This window comes from Rhamphochromis longiceps, linkage group LG4 (genome assembly GCF_057381845.1).
Source record: "Rhamphochromis longiceps isolate RC_006_pf linkage group LG4, R_longiceps_female_GT1.1, whole genome shotgun sequence".
In the NCBI taxonomy this organism is placed as follows: domain Eukaryota; kingdom Metazoa; phylum Chordata; class Actinopteri; order Cichliformes; family Cichlidae; genus Rhamphochromis; species Rhamphochromis longiceps.
In genome coordinates, this window is record NC_140560.1 from 1903553 (window position 1) to 1917409 (window position 13857).

Below are 13857 nucleotides of genomic sequence, written 5' to 3' on the forward strand. Positions count from 1 at the left end.
GTTATTTTATTTGTTATTTTATACATTTGATTTTGTGATGTGATGTGAGCGCAGGTGCAACCCAACAGGCCCCAAACGTTCCTGGCAGCAAGTAAAAATGAAATATAAAAATATAGTCCAAACAGGTGAGGTGTAATTGTATTATGAGCCATAGTGCTTGGTCTGTTTGTCCCATGTAAATCAATTGCAGTTAGAGGCTACATTAATTTCCTTTCTGTAAGCACTTATTGAAATTATCTGAGCACATTACAAGTACATATTTGCTTACTCTGTATGCTCAAATGTGACCCGTTATAGCCAACAGAAAAAAAGCGGAGGCCCGAAAAACAGGTGGGGGTCCTCCACCACCACCACTCACAGAGGCTGAGCAGTTGCCCTCAGCCAAAACAGTGGGCGCCCTGTGGCCGAAGGCATCTCTGCGGGGACATCCTCTGAGTCAATAACCCCGCAAGACACAAGTGCCTACATAAGGGGTAAATTCAAAATAATACATGATGTGCATACATCCTTTCTTCACAGTCACCTTTGCAGTGCTACTCATTCATTTGATAAACTCTTTACCATAATGGATTATTTTGTAGTGAAGTTATTTTCCGACTGATTTTGCCTTCCCTCAGCCTTGGTTGTCTTTGAGAGCATAATGACAATGAAGTGTAAGGTGATTGGTATGTTTGTTAATTGCCATTTGGTCCCTTGTAAGTTATAAGTGACCTGTATAAACCTCATATTCTATCAGTTGATGGTGATGGTGTACTGCATCTGGTGCAGCCTCCTGTTGAGCCAGACCAACATGCAGTTGTGAGTAATACTCCACAGATTATATGAGTTTACAGTAGAACAGCAATGTTGTCTATTTCTTTACTACAGGAAAATAATGAAGAAACATTGACAGCTGTTACAGAGGAGGAAGCAACAGAGACACTTTATGAGGTTTACATCTTTTAATACTTTGTGTACAGGAAATACAGGCGACCAATAAAGCCAGTTGAACAAAAAATCTGTTTATTCTTCTTTCAACATGTTGAGGTGATGGGTCAAAAGAAATGATTGTGACATATGGTGTCTCTGACTGCGCTTCCATCTTGTATGTCCGTGGGAGGGTCAGGATGTTCATGGTTTGGATCACTGCTGATGTTTGGTTCAGAAGGACAGTGTTCTCCTCTAATTGTGGCAATGTTGTGAAGAATCACACATGCCACAATAATGTCACATGCCCTTTCTGGGGTGACCCTGAGTCTTTGCAGGCACTGGAACCGGGCCTTAAGCATTCCGATAGTCATTTCAATTCTGGCTCTTGTCCTGCAATTAGCCAGATTATATCGCTGCTGTGGGCCCGGTTCAGGGTAAGGGGTAAGCAAATAGGGTAAACATGGATACCCCCTATCACCAAGCAAGTAGCCAGTGAACTCTCCTAAGACAGAAGGGTACACTTCAGTTCAAATGTCCCTGAAGCAATTGGTCTTTATATATTTTAAAGTATTCTCAACTCACCATGTCCAAATTTTGTGCTCAGTGTACATTCACGGAATATTTGTGAGTCATGGACAGAGCCTGGCCACTTGGCTTCCACATTTGTGATAATGTTGGCAGCATCACATATGATCTTCACAGTGCAGAGAACACAAATTAGCATCCATTACTATAATGAAATAATTTGTTAGTTTGAAATGCTACAGGGAACTATGTACCTGTACATTAATGCTGTGGAAAGACTTCCTGTTCACATAGTCTCCTTCATTTACTGAAGGAGCAATGATTGGAATGTGAGTGCCATCTATACAGCCAATCACGCCTGGGAACCCTGAAAATAAATGTAAAATTTAAGTAGTAGTCCAAGTATCACCACATCATACATTAAGTTTTGTTCATCCTGATACCTGCAATTTTGTGGCATCCCTCTTTGATAAATCTTGTGGGTCTGTGACCGGGGAACACCACAGACGAGTACAGGAGACGTTTCAGTGCAACTGTAACATTCCTGACTGCCCGACAGACGGTAGCCTTGGAAACGTGCTCAGCGTCACCAATATTATACAGAAAGCTCCCGTTTGCAAGAAACCGAAGTGCAATACAAATAATATGCAATGAACTGAGAGCATGTCCGCGATGTGTCACATGAGCAATATTAGGCCTGAGGATGTTATTCAAATAAATTATAGATTGTGCTGAAAAACGGTAACGTTCACACAGGAAATCATCAGGAAATGATAAAATGTCCAAACGCGCTCTGATCACTCTCTCCCGGCGGAGAGCTCTGCGGAGAATTTGGGCTTCAGCATCTACTGGCTCTTCAAGGAAGTGGCACGCCATGTCCGACACTTCCTACTGTCAGGTTTCCGACAAAGGGGCGGAGACAGTCAGGGTTAGTTGTAGTAAACCTGCTAGGGGGCAGGTTAGCTTCACGGAGTGTGTCGTCATAGTGACTCACTCAGGCTGCAGCTGAACTCGCTTTGTGAAACCGAAAACCCAGAGTTTTCGTTAACTCAGGGTATACTTACTCAGTTTTTCCACTAAACCGGCTTCCTGAAACAGGGCCGAGGACATACAAGGGTAACAGGAAAAGCTATAAACAGCTTGTCCTGGATGGGAGAAAAATAGAATTGAAATCTCAACTGTGATGAGCCTGATATGTTCATCTACACAGATGCAAACGTGGATGCAATTTTGCTCACATACCTATACTAATATATGTATATTCATGCATAGTGTCATCTATATATGCACGTACCCATGCACTCATACAGAAATACTGATACACATAAATAGATCTGTGTGTAATTACAGACTTTAATTAGATGATGTAATTAGGTGCCAGTATTAATAATAGAAGAAGACATTTGCTGGAAGGATCTGAAAAGATAAATAACAACCCCGAGAAGTTGAAAGGGAAGCTTGAGGTGGCAGTGTTCAAATCGACAATATTAGTCTGAGTAAAGTGGTTGGTGATTTCCAAAGTTTGACACCATCTTTATTGTCCTTAGACTGAGGTCTGCCAGCTCTATTTTTACTAGAACTAATGGATGTTTTTATTACTTTACTTGCATTAAAAAAATTTCTATTATTAATAAAACTGTTACCGCAGTTGTACCAAATATATTGACTGCACTGTTTCCTTCTCAAGCACACCATCATACCTACAGTAGAATGGTTGACAAAGAAAAGAATGAAAGAACTGCAGTGGTAACGCCTGGTCAAGGTCCAGACCTCTCATTGAAGGAGTAGTAACAGATCTAACAGTTTATGATAATAATAGTAATAACTGGATGATTGTTTACAAGTGCCGCAGCCTCTGCACTGATAAGGGTAACCCCCCCCAAATGCCAACATTTGCACTATACAACCTTACTGTCACGGTTCTGGGTCCGTTGGACCCAGTATTTTGAGTTTATTATGTTTTGGTTTATTTTTGCATTATGGATTGTTTTCTGATGTTCTGGGCCCTATTTCAGGAAGCCGGTTTAGTGCAAACTCTGACTAAGTATACCCTGAGTTAACGAAAACTCTGGGTTTTCAGTTTCACAAAGCGAGTTTAGATTCATCCTGAGTGAGTCACTATGACGACACACTCCGTGAAGCTAACCTGCCCCCTAGCAGGTTTACTTCAACTAACCCTGACGTTCTCCGCCTCTTTGTCGGAAACCTGACTGTAGGAAGTGTCAGACATGGCGTGCCCCTTCCTTGAAGAGCCAGTAGATGTTGAAGCCCAAATTCTCCGCAGAGCTCTCCGCCGGGAGAGAGTGATTAGAGCGCGTTTGGACATTTTATCATTTCCTGATGATTTCCTGTGTGAACGTTACCGTTTTTCAGCACAATCTATAATTTATTTGAAGAACATCCTCAGGCCTAATATTGCTCATGTGACACATCGCGGACATCCTCTCAGTTCTGTACATATTATTTGTATTGCACTTCGGTTTTTTGCAAACGGGAGCTTTCTGTATAATATTGGTGACGCTGAGCACGTTTCCAAGGCTACCGTCTGTCGGGCAGTCAGGAATGTTACAGTTGCACTGAAACGTCTCCTGTACTCGTTTGTGGTGTTCCCCGGTCATAGACCCACAAGATTTATCAAAGAGGGATTCCACAAAATTGCAGGTAGCAGGATGAACAAAACTTAATTCATGATGTGGTGATACTTGAACTACTACTTAAATTTTACATTTATTCTCACGGTTCCCAGGCGTGATTGGCTGTACAGATGGCACTCACATTCCAATCATTGCTCCTTCAGTAAATGAAGGAGACTATGTGAACAGGAAGTCTTTCCACAGCATTAATGTACAGGTACATAGTTCCCTGTAGCATTTCAAACTAACAAATTATTTCATTATAGTAATGGATGCTAATTTGTGTTCTCTGCACTGTGAAGATCATATATGATGCTGCCAACATTATCACAAATGTGGAAGCCAAGTGGCCAGGCTCTGTGAGTGGTGGTGGTGGAGGACCCCCACCTGTTTTTCGGGCCTCCGCTTTTTTTCTGTTGGCTATAACGGGTCACATTTGAGCATACAGAGTAAGCAAATATGTACTTGTAATGTGCTCAGATAATTTCAATAAGTGCTTACAGAGGGGAAATTAATGTAGCCTCTAACTGCAATTGATTTACATCGGACAAACAGACCAAGCACTATGGCTCATAATACAATTACACCTTACCTGTTTGGACTATATTTTTATATTTCATTTTTACTTGCTGCCAGGAACGTTTGGGGCCTGTTGGGTTGCACTTGTGCTCTGTTGAAATCACCCAATTCTTTGAATCTTTGGGCTGAAGGAAGGACAATACTCGGTGTATAAATGCTCAATCAACAATCATTTATTTCCATACAATTCAACAGTCAGAGCATTACAATGTCCGGACGGGAGAGATGCCTGCAGAGGTTCGACAGCATGTCTCAAAATGGTGACGGGTTGCTCAGCTTTTTATAGTCTCTAGTGGCCCCCAGCTAGTCGTAAAAGCCAAAACATCACATTCTTTCTCTGTTACAGCGCCTAAGTTATGACCTCGGCAGTTGTTTCTCTGCTTTCTGTAAGGTGGGGGTGTGGAATGTGGTCTGTCTATCTCCCCTGTCTTTAGACTAGAGATGGACCGATCCGATATTACGTATCGGTATCGGTCCGATACTGACCTAAATTACTGGATCAGATATCGGAGAAAAATAAAAAATGTAATCCGATCCATTAAATATCACGAAAGCACCTCACAAAACTTGCAACACGCCGTAACTCACCTCAGAACGTTAGCACGTTGGAGCAGTATGCATCACGTGATAGAGCGGCTGTGGCATGCGGGACCTGTCGGTGGTCTGGATAGCATTTGGAGCTTCGCTAGCAACCCGGCATTTCATCTCCGACAAAGTTATCCCGAGAGAAGTAAAGCAAGTGTGTAAGTCCACCTCTGAATGTTTGTAAAGCATTCCTGCGTTAAGCTTAACGAGCGACTGCCTCTCGCTCTCCGGCTGCTACTTCAATCGTGAAACTGCTTAATGATCAGCTGATCAGCTTTTCTGTCGCGAGTCCGTCTCTCTGGTTTGTTTTTGGCCCACTTTGCACCAGAAAGAGGAAACCAGCGGCTGAACAACAGCAGCACGTTTAAGCTTGATCAGCTGTTGTTAGAATTTATTTATTATTAGTTTCTACTCGAGGATCTTTTTCTACGTAGCTGACGGCTGGTAACTGTGCAGGGGCGGATCTAGCAAAGTTTAGCCAGGGGGCCGATAGGGCATTAACTGGGAAAAGGGGGCACAAAGACATACTTTTCTTTCTTATTCTCATTTAAAATGTCTCGCTTTTAATAAATAATTATCCGAATCTTACACCCAAAGTTTTAATTTGATGTAAAATGAATAGAAGTCAATTACTGTATATAGTGACTATTAAGTCTAATATATATACCCTAGTAAGCTATAGTACTTTTTCCTTTGGGAAGGTACCATCTGTGCAGTCTGCAATTTTGTTGAAGAAAGATGTTGAATCTATTTAATATTTCTTGAAAAATAATTGATTTCTGTGCATTTTTTTTCCACACTGCATCAAATTAAGGTTGATTACGTCGATTAAGCATCATGAGGTGGAGCGTGAGGGGTGGTTCCCTATTTTTTATTTATTTATTTTTGTTGTTGCTGGGAGTTGGAACCCTATTAGTTAGGTTGCTTAATATTTACGCTAAGTACTCTTTAAAATACCAGAATAGGGAGGATGGTGTAGGTCTAAGTTTATTAGATTGATCAGTGTTGCTGAACTATGAAATATTTTTTTTGTATACAGGTATAACAGAATAGCTTTAGTGTAGTTGTTGTTTTAAACTTGAGTATGAACTTATACAAAATGCAGCAAGATATTAAAAAAAAACAGTTTTGTTGATTAAAAAACACTATATCGGATTCATATCGGTATCGGCAGATATCCAAATTTATGATATCGGTATCGGACATAAAAAAAGTGGTATCGTGCCATCTCTAGTACAAATAATGCACAGAGTCTCCTGCTTACAACCTTCTCTTCATGATTCAACAATTAAGCATGTCAAGAAAACAGTGTAACACATTCCCAGCAGATCAAGGATACAGAGTGATGCACATTTATCTAATGAACTAATATGTGAATATGTTCTTTTAACTCAAAAGTATAACGAGAACTAAACTACATACAGCTCACACACTCTATATTAAAGGGTATAATGTGATCTACAGCAGTATTCTAATTCAACTACTTTGATTACATATATAAGGTAACATATAATAACAGAATAATCTAACAGCTCACATCATCACAAAATAAAATGTATAAAATAAAAAATAAAATATAATAAAATAACGTGTTAAATGGGTGGAAATCCCTAGATCAATGTTTAAATTAACACTCACGCATTGACTCTGTCGGCTATGTTTTGCCATGCATGCTCCCTTTTTTTTGCAGCTGAGGCTGTGTTACTTTTTTTCTGCAAAATTTGCATGTTATCGGCATATGCTGCCATCAGAATTTCAGCGTCAAGCGCTGTAAGATGCATTGACCGCGCCTTCTTTCCCTCCGTCTCCATGGTGACTCGCTTAATCTGTGCTCCACTAATCAGGGCTTTATGTATCCTCGTGCGCGCGCCTAACTTGGGGTTAAAGCAACTCCGCGTTGATTGAACTAATTGTTATCAGCCTTTCTGAAACCGAATATTCCGAGTTGGACAGTTCGGGGTTACTCAACCCTGAGTATCGTTTTTCACTCTGAGTTTTCTGAACCGGCTTCCTGAAATAGGGCCCAGGGGCCTGTTCTTCGTACGTCGCTTACTACATCCAAGATCAAATGACACATCCAAGATCAAATCATCGCGCTAACCGTGAGCTCGCTAATCCGGTTCCCCGAACACACCTGCTGTTGACGATTACTACAGCTGGACGCAGGAATGTGACATCACTGGGTGTCGTAAAAGGGGCTACGCATCGATAGTAGAAACATTGATCGGCAACCCGCTGATTGGTCGGCGAAAATGTCCAAGGGGCGTGCTCGGTATTTTCCGGCAGCAGAGCAAGAACTCATGAGTGAGGGATTTCAGGAGTTTCAGAGTTTAATTAAAACGCAAGAGAACACTGCAAAGGCTGCAAAAGCAAGGAGAGAGGGCTGGCAGAAAGTTGCTGACAAATCAAACTCGTAGGTAATTTAATAATAATAATAATAATGGATTGGATTTATATAGCGCTTTCCAAGGCACCCAAAGCGCTTTACGATACCACTATTCATTCACTCCCACATTCACACACTGGTGGAGGCAGCTACGGTTGTAGCCAGGCTGCCATATCGCGCCATCGGCCCCTCTGGCCAACACCAGTAGGCAGTAGGGTAGATCTATCATATGACACTATATTGTCCAATATCATATGGCATTATATTATATTATAATATGTTATATTATATCCCCTTTCACATTAGAGCCACAACAGGACCCACAAGAACATGGGAACAAGTAAAAGTGGAATACAGGAGTATTCTACAGAATGGTAATATTTATCACTTAGATTGCTTTGCGTCTCTTGGCAAGGTAATACTGGCCTGTAATACTCTGTTAGTTTGTTCATAACAGCAACCAAGAAAAGGGCAGAGGAAAAAAAGACAGGTGGTGGTCCTGCACCCCCTCGTCAACAAGTTGGTTAAGTAAATAATACCCTCACGGGAAAATCGATATCTCTCTATGAGCACACTGTCGCGCTGAGCTAAAGGATCCTGTCTGTCCCGCAATATACGCTGAATTCTGAGGACTCTCCTTATCAATCTTGCACCTTCCGCAATGGGTGGCTCGCGTATACGGACAGGACATGGCTGCGACAGGCTTCCCAAATCCACCTTCGCTTTTATAGCCGTGGTCTCTCATCTTGATTACACGAAGTAATTTACAATTACTACTCTGAAATATGAATTACATCTGTAATAATCACATACATGTAATAGAATGTTAATAGTACATTTCCCTTTTTTAGGAAATGACCTGTATGTATCTGTGTGACATCAATAAAAGGATCAAGTGCTGCATTATCTTTAGTTACATTGATAATATTTATTTATGGTGAAACAGTGGAAAAATATCGCTGTTGCTTTCGTATAAATGAAGCGGACATACCTGCGTGGCCGCGATCTAATCCTGTTTACATAAAGTAAACCTGCTCCCGAGCAGGTTTACGCTTACGGCTCTGTTGCTATGACAGCAAGTCCCGGATGAGCTTCAAGGAACCGACTGATCCAGGATCACGCGAAATCGTCAACAATCTAATCCGGCTAACCTACTTAGCGAGGTACGAAGAACGGGCCCCTGGTGCTTTGTTTATTATTATCATTATGGATCTGTTTCTGTTATTCATGGTGAGGGATCAGTTCTTAGGTTTTGGGTTCTCATGTGTATTGCAGTTTCTGTTCTGTGTCATGTCTGCATCTGGTTTAGTACTTCTTGTTTCCTGTCTTATTGTGAAAGTCTTTGTCTTATGTTAGTGTGTGCAGCTTAGCTCCCCCGTCTCGTTAGCCCTGATCTCTCCCAGCTGTGTCTCCCTCCTGTGGCCCATTCCCTCATTACTACCCTGTGTATTTAAGCCCTGTGTTTTCCCATGCTAGGTGTCACGTCATACCATCAGATTATGCCTGTGTGTTTCGGTTCTCCATATTCCATGTTCACTTCATGTTTTTGTGGCAGGATGAATGTTATCCTTCGGTCCAACCCACTTTCGGCCTGGCCCATTGGGGGGCGCTGGTATAAATAGTGGCCATTTGAGTGTCTCTGCGTCGCTTGCCTGTGGTCTCCTTTTTGGTCACCTGACTTCCCCTCGGTGTGGTGGAGATCATTTGCGGGTTATTCTTCTGAGGCCTCCATCGCGGCTGGTCGTAGCTATAGAAGCCTCCTCTGAGCTATTCTGCTTACGTTCTGTGACCCGGCTTACTTGGTACGTAATCAACTTTTGTTACGCTCTCTACCTTCTATTGTTCTTTTATAGTAATTATTTATTATGTTTCGCAGGAAGTGTGGGCCTTAGTTTTGCGCCAAGCTACACGAACTGAAGTGCTGCTGTTTTGCCTTGCTGTGCTTTTACCGTCTGTTCCCGTTGTGAGATTTCTTTCCCTGCTGCTGTCAGCTTTTACAGTGGACGTCGGCGTGGACAACGGCCATATGCATGCCGGTTATCGGAGTCAGCTGGCGTGCATATTGATTGACTGTTAACTTGTCGTCGTGTGACGGCAAGTTGGAGCAGTACGGCGATTCCGTTTGCTCCAGATTTGAGTTTTATTCAGATTGTATGTTGTTTTATTGCTTTTTGATTTGTAGTTTGGATTTTCTGTTACACCACTGGTGGGAGGCCCTTTTTCTAGCTGTAGATCACCAGTGTGGTCCTGCAGTTGGGTTATCCCCCGGTGCTACACATTAGTTTGTTGTAATATATTAACATTTTCTTTGTTTCTTTTATTCAGATGCGGAGTGCCGACGTGGAGACTAGGGTGCCTTGGTGGTGGGATCCCTTGAGTGTACACACCTGCCTTGTCTAGTTTATTAGTGTGAGTGTGTGATAGTGTGTTGCACTTGTGTTTTGGTGTGTTTTCTTTCTTTAGTTGTGTGTGGCATCCCTGCCCCTCCACTGGTAAGCCTCAGCTCTGAATACCTTTTTAAGCATATTTGTATTTGAATATTTATGATTATGTTTTTATTCGGTGTTTTAAATAATTACCAATAAATTGTCAATTTGTTTATTATTGAACCTCGTCTCTGGATTGAGTATAGCGAACCTAAGTGCCTTTTTGGTGATTTAGTGTCATTTCCAGTATTCTCTGGGTGAAATTCCCAGGGTGGCGTTGTCGTTCTTTAAAACTGAAGAGTATTTACTTTATATCCCAACCTCGTCTCGCCACATTTTGCTTTCGTACCAGCAATAAAGCTGAGGTCTTTGAGTTTCAAGTTAGTGTCTGAGTCCTGCGTTTGGATCCTCCTCTCCGCCTGCCCGCACACAGAGCCCTGACAGAACGACGCGACCAGTAATGGATCTAGCGGACTCACTGTGGAAGCGCAGCTCCCGTTTTGACGGGACCCGGCTAGCGCTTGGAGGGCCTCCGTGCTGCCGTTCCTCGCTAGCAGCCTACCCTTCGGCCCACTCGTCTATTTCCTCCCCGCGGACGCCCCGGTCTCGCAGAAAACGCTCCAGCCGGTCCCGGGAGGATTACTACGAGCCTAACAGCAATCAGCTTACACCTGCACAAGCTTTTTACAAGATGTTAGGGATGATTATCGTGCCACCTAACTCACCCAGCATTTCCACATCACAGCAGGAGCAGCCACAGCAGAGTCCTCCCTCGTCACATTCCGCCAGCGCCGCTCCCTCTTCAACAGGGAGGCAGCGAACACGCAGCCAGCACTCACAGCTCCAGCAGGAGCCTGGGATTCAGCTCAAACAACCGCCTAGGGTGAGTGACAGAGTCTCCCTTCATTCACCTTTTTTGTCAAGGGATAGACAGACTGTTTCCCCCAAAGCTGCGAACGCCAGCTTCATGAACACTACAGCTCGTGTTTCTCCGGTTCGGGAAAATAAAAGTTTTCGTTTTAAGAATGACTATTTTCCCATTGGTTCAGAAGACTGTGCGCCTGATGTTCTTTCAGATCCAGGAGTTAAGACTGTTTCGTCTGGAACTGTTGATTCTGGGGCTATGTTTATTCAGTCAGCTGCCCGTCCACTTTCAGCTCAGTTTTCTGATCAGCAGCTGTCTGTAGCTCAGTTTCCAGTGTCCCCTGCTCAGCATCCACCTGTAGCCCTGTCACCTACTCCACCGCTTTCATCTCAAATTCAGTCACCCGTAGCTTAGTCTTCACCCCCGCTACCCATAGCTCAGGCTCTACCACAATCAGACCTTCTCCGAACCTTGTTGCAGTCCATAGCCCAGTCAGTAGCGCAGTTAGTGGAGGAATCATTAGCTTTGTCATCTGCTAAGTCAGCCTCTCATCTTCACCCTCAGTCAGGGGTCCCTATTGCCTCTGGCCCTGCATCTGCTCTAGCTGGAGGGCCCGAGGAGCCCGTCCAGCCTCAAGTTTCGTCCGCTGGGGGTTTGGGAGATTCCAGCCAGCCTCATGTTTCGTCTGCCTCATGTTTCGTCCGCTGGGGGTTTGGGAGATTCCAGCCAGCGTCCTGCCTCGTCTGCTGGAGGGTCCGAGGAGCCCACCACGCCTCGTTAGCTGAGGGTCCTGGAGGACCCAGCCAGCACATCCTCACATCTGCTGACAGTCCGGGGAAGTCTGTTCAGCCGTCACCTGCTGACTCATCCCCCGCGACTTCTACATCACCGCCTGCAGCCTTCATATCACCGCCTGCAGCCTTCATATCACCGCCTGCAGCCTTCATATCACCGCCTGCAGCCTTCATATCACCGCCTGCAGCCGTCCCTTCATCCACGCCTGGTCCAGCCTCCGTGTCTTCGTCTGGTCCGGCTTCAGCTCTGCCTTCGTCTTCGTCTGGTCGTGCCCCGCCTGGTCCTGTGGTTGCCACACCGCCGTCAGAGCCAGCTCGACCTGTTCCGCCTCGCCTCTGCCAGCCGTTTTCCAGGCCGCTAAGTTGGCATCATGGCCTTCGGGGACGGCCTCCGGAAGGAGTTCGTTGCCGCCGCTGGCAACGCGGCCGACCTCCGGACCTGCTCAGTGGCCGCCACTGCCTTCCAAGTGGTCGGTCTCCTGATTGGTTTTGCCTGCACCGCCGCCATTGCCGTGTGCACGGTCGGCCCCCAGAACTTTTCATGGACTCTTGTTGAGCTCTGGTTTCATTTTGTTTTTGATGTGCTTTTCTGCGTTTTTGGACTCTGGTGCTCCTTGTTTTTTGTTTGGTCTCTGTCCCTCCGTCCTGGGCCCCCTCCGCCCGCCCTGGCCTGGTGCTTTGTGCTTTTTTGTTTGGGGCTGTCGGGAGCCAGCCCTTAGAGGGGGGGTACTGTCACGGTTCTGGGTCCGTTGGACCCAGTATTTTGAGTTTATTATGTTTTGGTTTATTTTTGCATTATGGATTGTTTTCTGATGTTCTGGTGCTTTGTTTATTATTATCATTATGGATCTGTTTCTGTTATTCTTGGTGAGGGATCAGTTCTTAGGTTTTGGGTTCTCATGTGTATTGCGGTTTCTGTTCTGTGTCATGTCTGCATCTGGTTTAGTACTTCTTGTTTCCTGTCTTATTGTGAAAGTCTTTGTCTTATGTTAGTGTGTGCAGCTTAGCTCCCCCGTCTCGTTAGCCCTGATCTCTCCCAGCTGTGTCTCCCTCCTGTGGCCCATTCCCTCATTACTACCCTGTGTATTTAAGCCCTGTGTTTTCCCATGCTAGGTGTCACGTCGTACCATCAGATTATGCCTGTGTGTTTCGGTTCTCCATATTCCATGTTCACTTCATGTTTTGCTTTCATACCAGCAATAAAGCTGAGGTCTTTGAGTTTCAAGTTAGTGTCTGAGTCCTGCGTTTGGATCCTCCTCTCCGCCTGCCCGCACACAGAGCCCTGACACTTACAGTCTCATTAAAAATAATCATCACTGGCTCATAGTAAAGCTAGTTTCCAGAAACATTACCAAATGTGGCCACAAGATGGGACTCGTTTACAGGACGGCTGGAGCAATAAAGCACAACAGTATGATTGAGGTTGTCTGCAGCATTTGTTTTGCTGAAAAAAACCCTGCAAGATAAAATTAATAAATGATGACAGTCAGCTGAATTTGCTGCCCCCTTGGTGGAGGACATCAGGATCAGCAGCTGCTGCTCCATCATAAACACCACAGAAGAAGAACAACACTGGATCAGATTATCTGGACGTGTTTGACAGGGACAGTGTTCATGTTCATGGACATCAGGACAAAAACAGACGATGGAAACCTGCCAGATTTGAGCTAAACTGCTCATTTCCATGTGTAGTCGCTGGGAGGTCACATGACCAACAAAGACACACAAGCTGTGTCCCAAAACGTCGGCTGCATCCTCCGGAGGCCGCATTTGAAGGCCGATGACGTCACAGCCAGGCGACGAAGGCTGTCCCGATTCCTCGACTCCTTCAAATGCGTCCTTCATTCCCCTGAGTTTGAAGGATGGGTCGGGTGTGTCCTTCGTGCCCCACCATATCCCAGAATTCATAGCGCGGCCCAGCCAAATTTCAGCTGCCAACAATGGCGGCCACTACTAAGTTTTAAAATTTAACGAGGGAGTACTACTTACTTACAATGAATTCCTTACACTATATAATTTTCCCGTCAGTGTTGGGGAATTCTCAATGGTGCTTGGTGCCATACCCTCAGGGACTTTAATGTTATATAAAAACACTGACAGCTCAATATCTGCCTCAGTCACTCTCCCTGATCCAGCTGAGTCAGCAGTGGGAAAA

The 13857-nt window shown here is 44.4% G+C and overlaps 2 long non-coding RNA genes across 2 annotated transcripts in view; one reads left to right on the forward strand and one right to left on the reverse strand.

The window, feature by feature from the left end:
* The window catches only part of LOC146670765 (uncharacterized), a 428660-nt gene that overhangs the window by 198064 nt on the left and 216739 nt on the right, over positions 1-13857 (forward strand). The window lies entirely within an intron of this gene.
* On the reverse strand, positions 981-2742 carry LOC146670772 (uncharacterized). The gene is made up of 2 exons (XR_014911573.1): positions 1492-2742; positions 981-1411 (listed from the first exon to the last, which is right to left on the reverse strand). It is a non-coding gene; the product is annotated as an uncharacterized LOC146670772 (long non-coding RNA).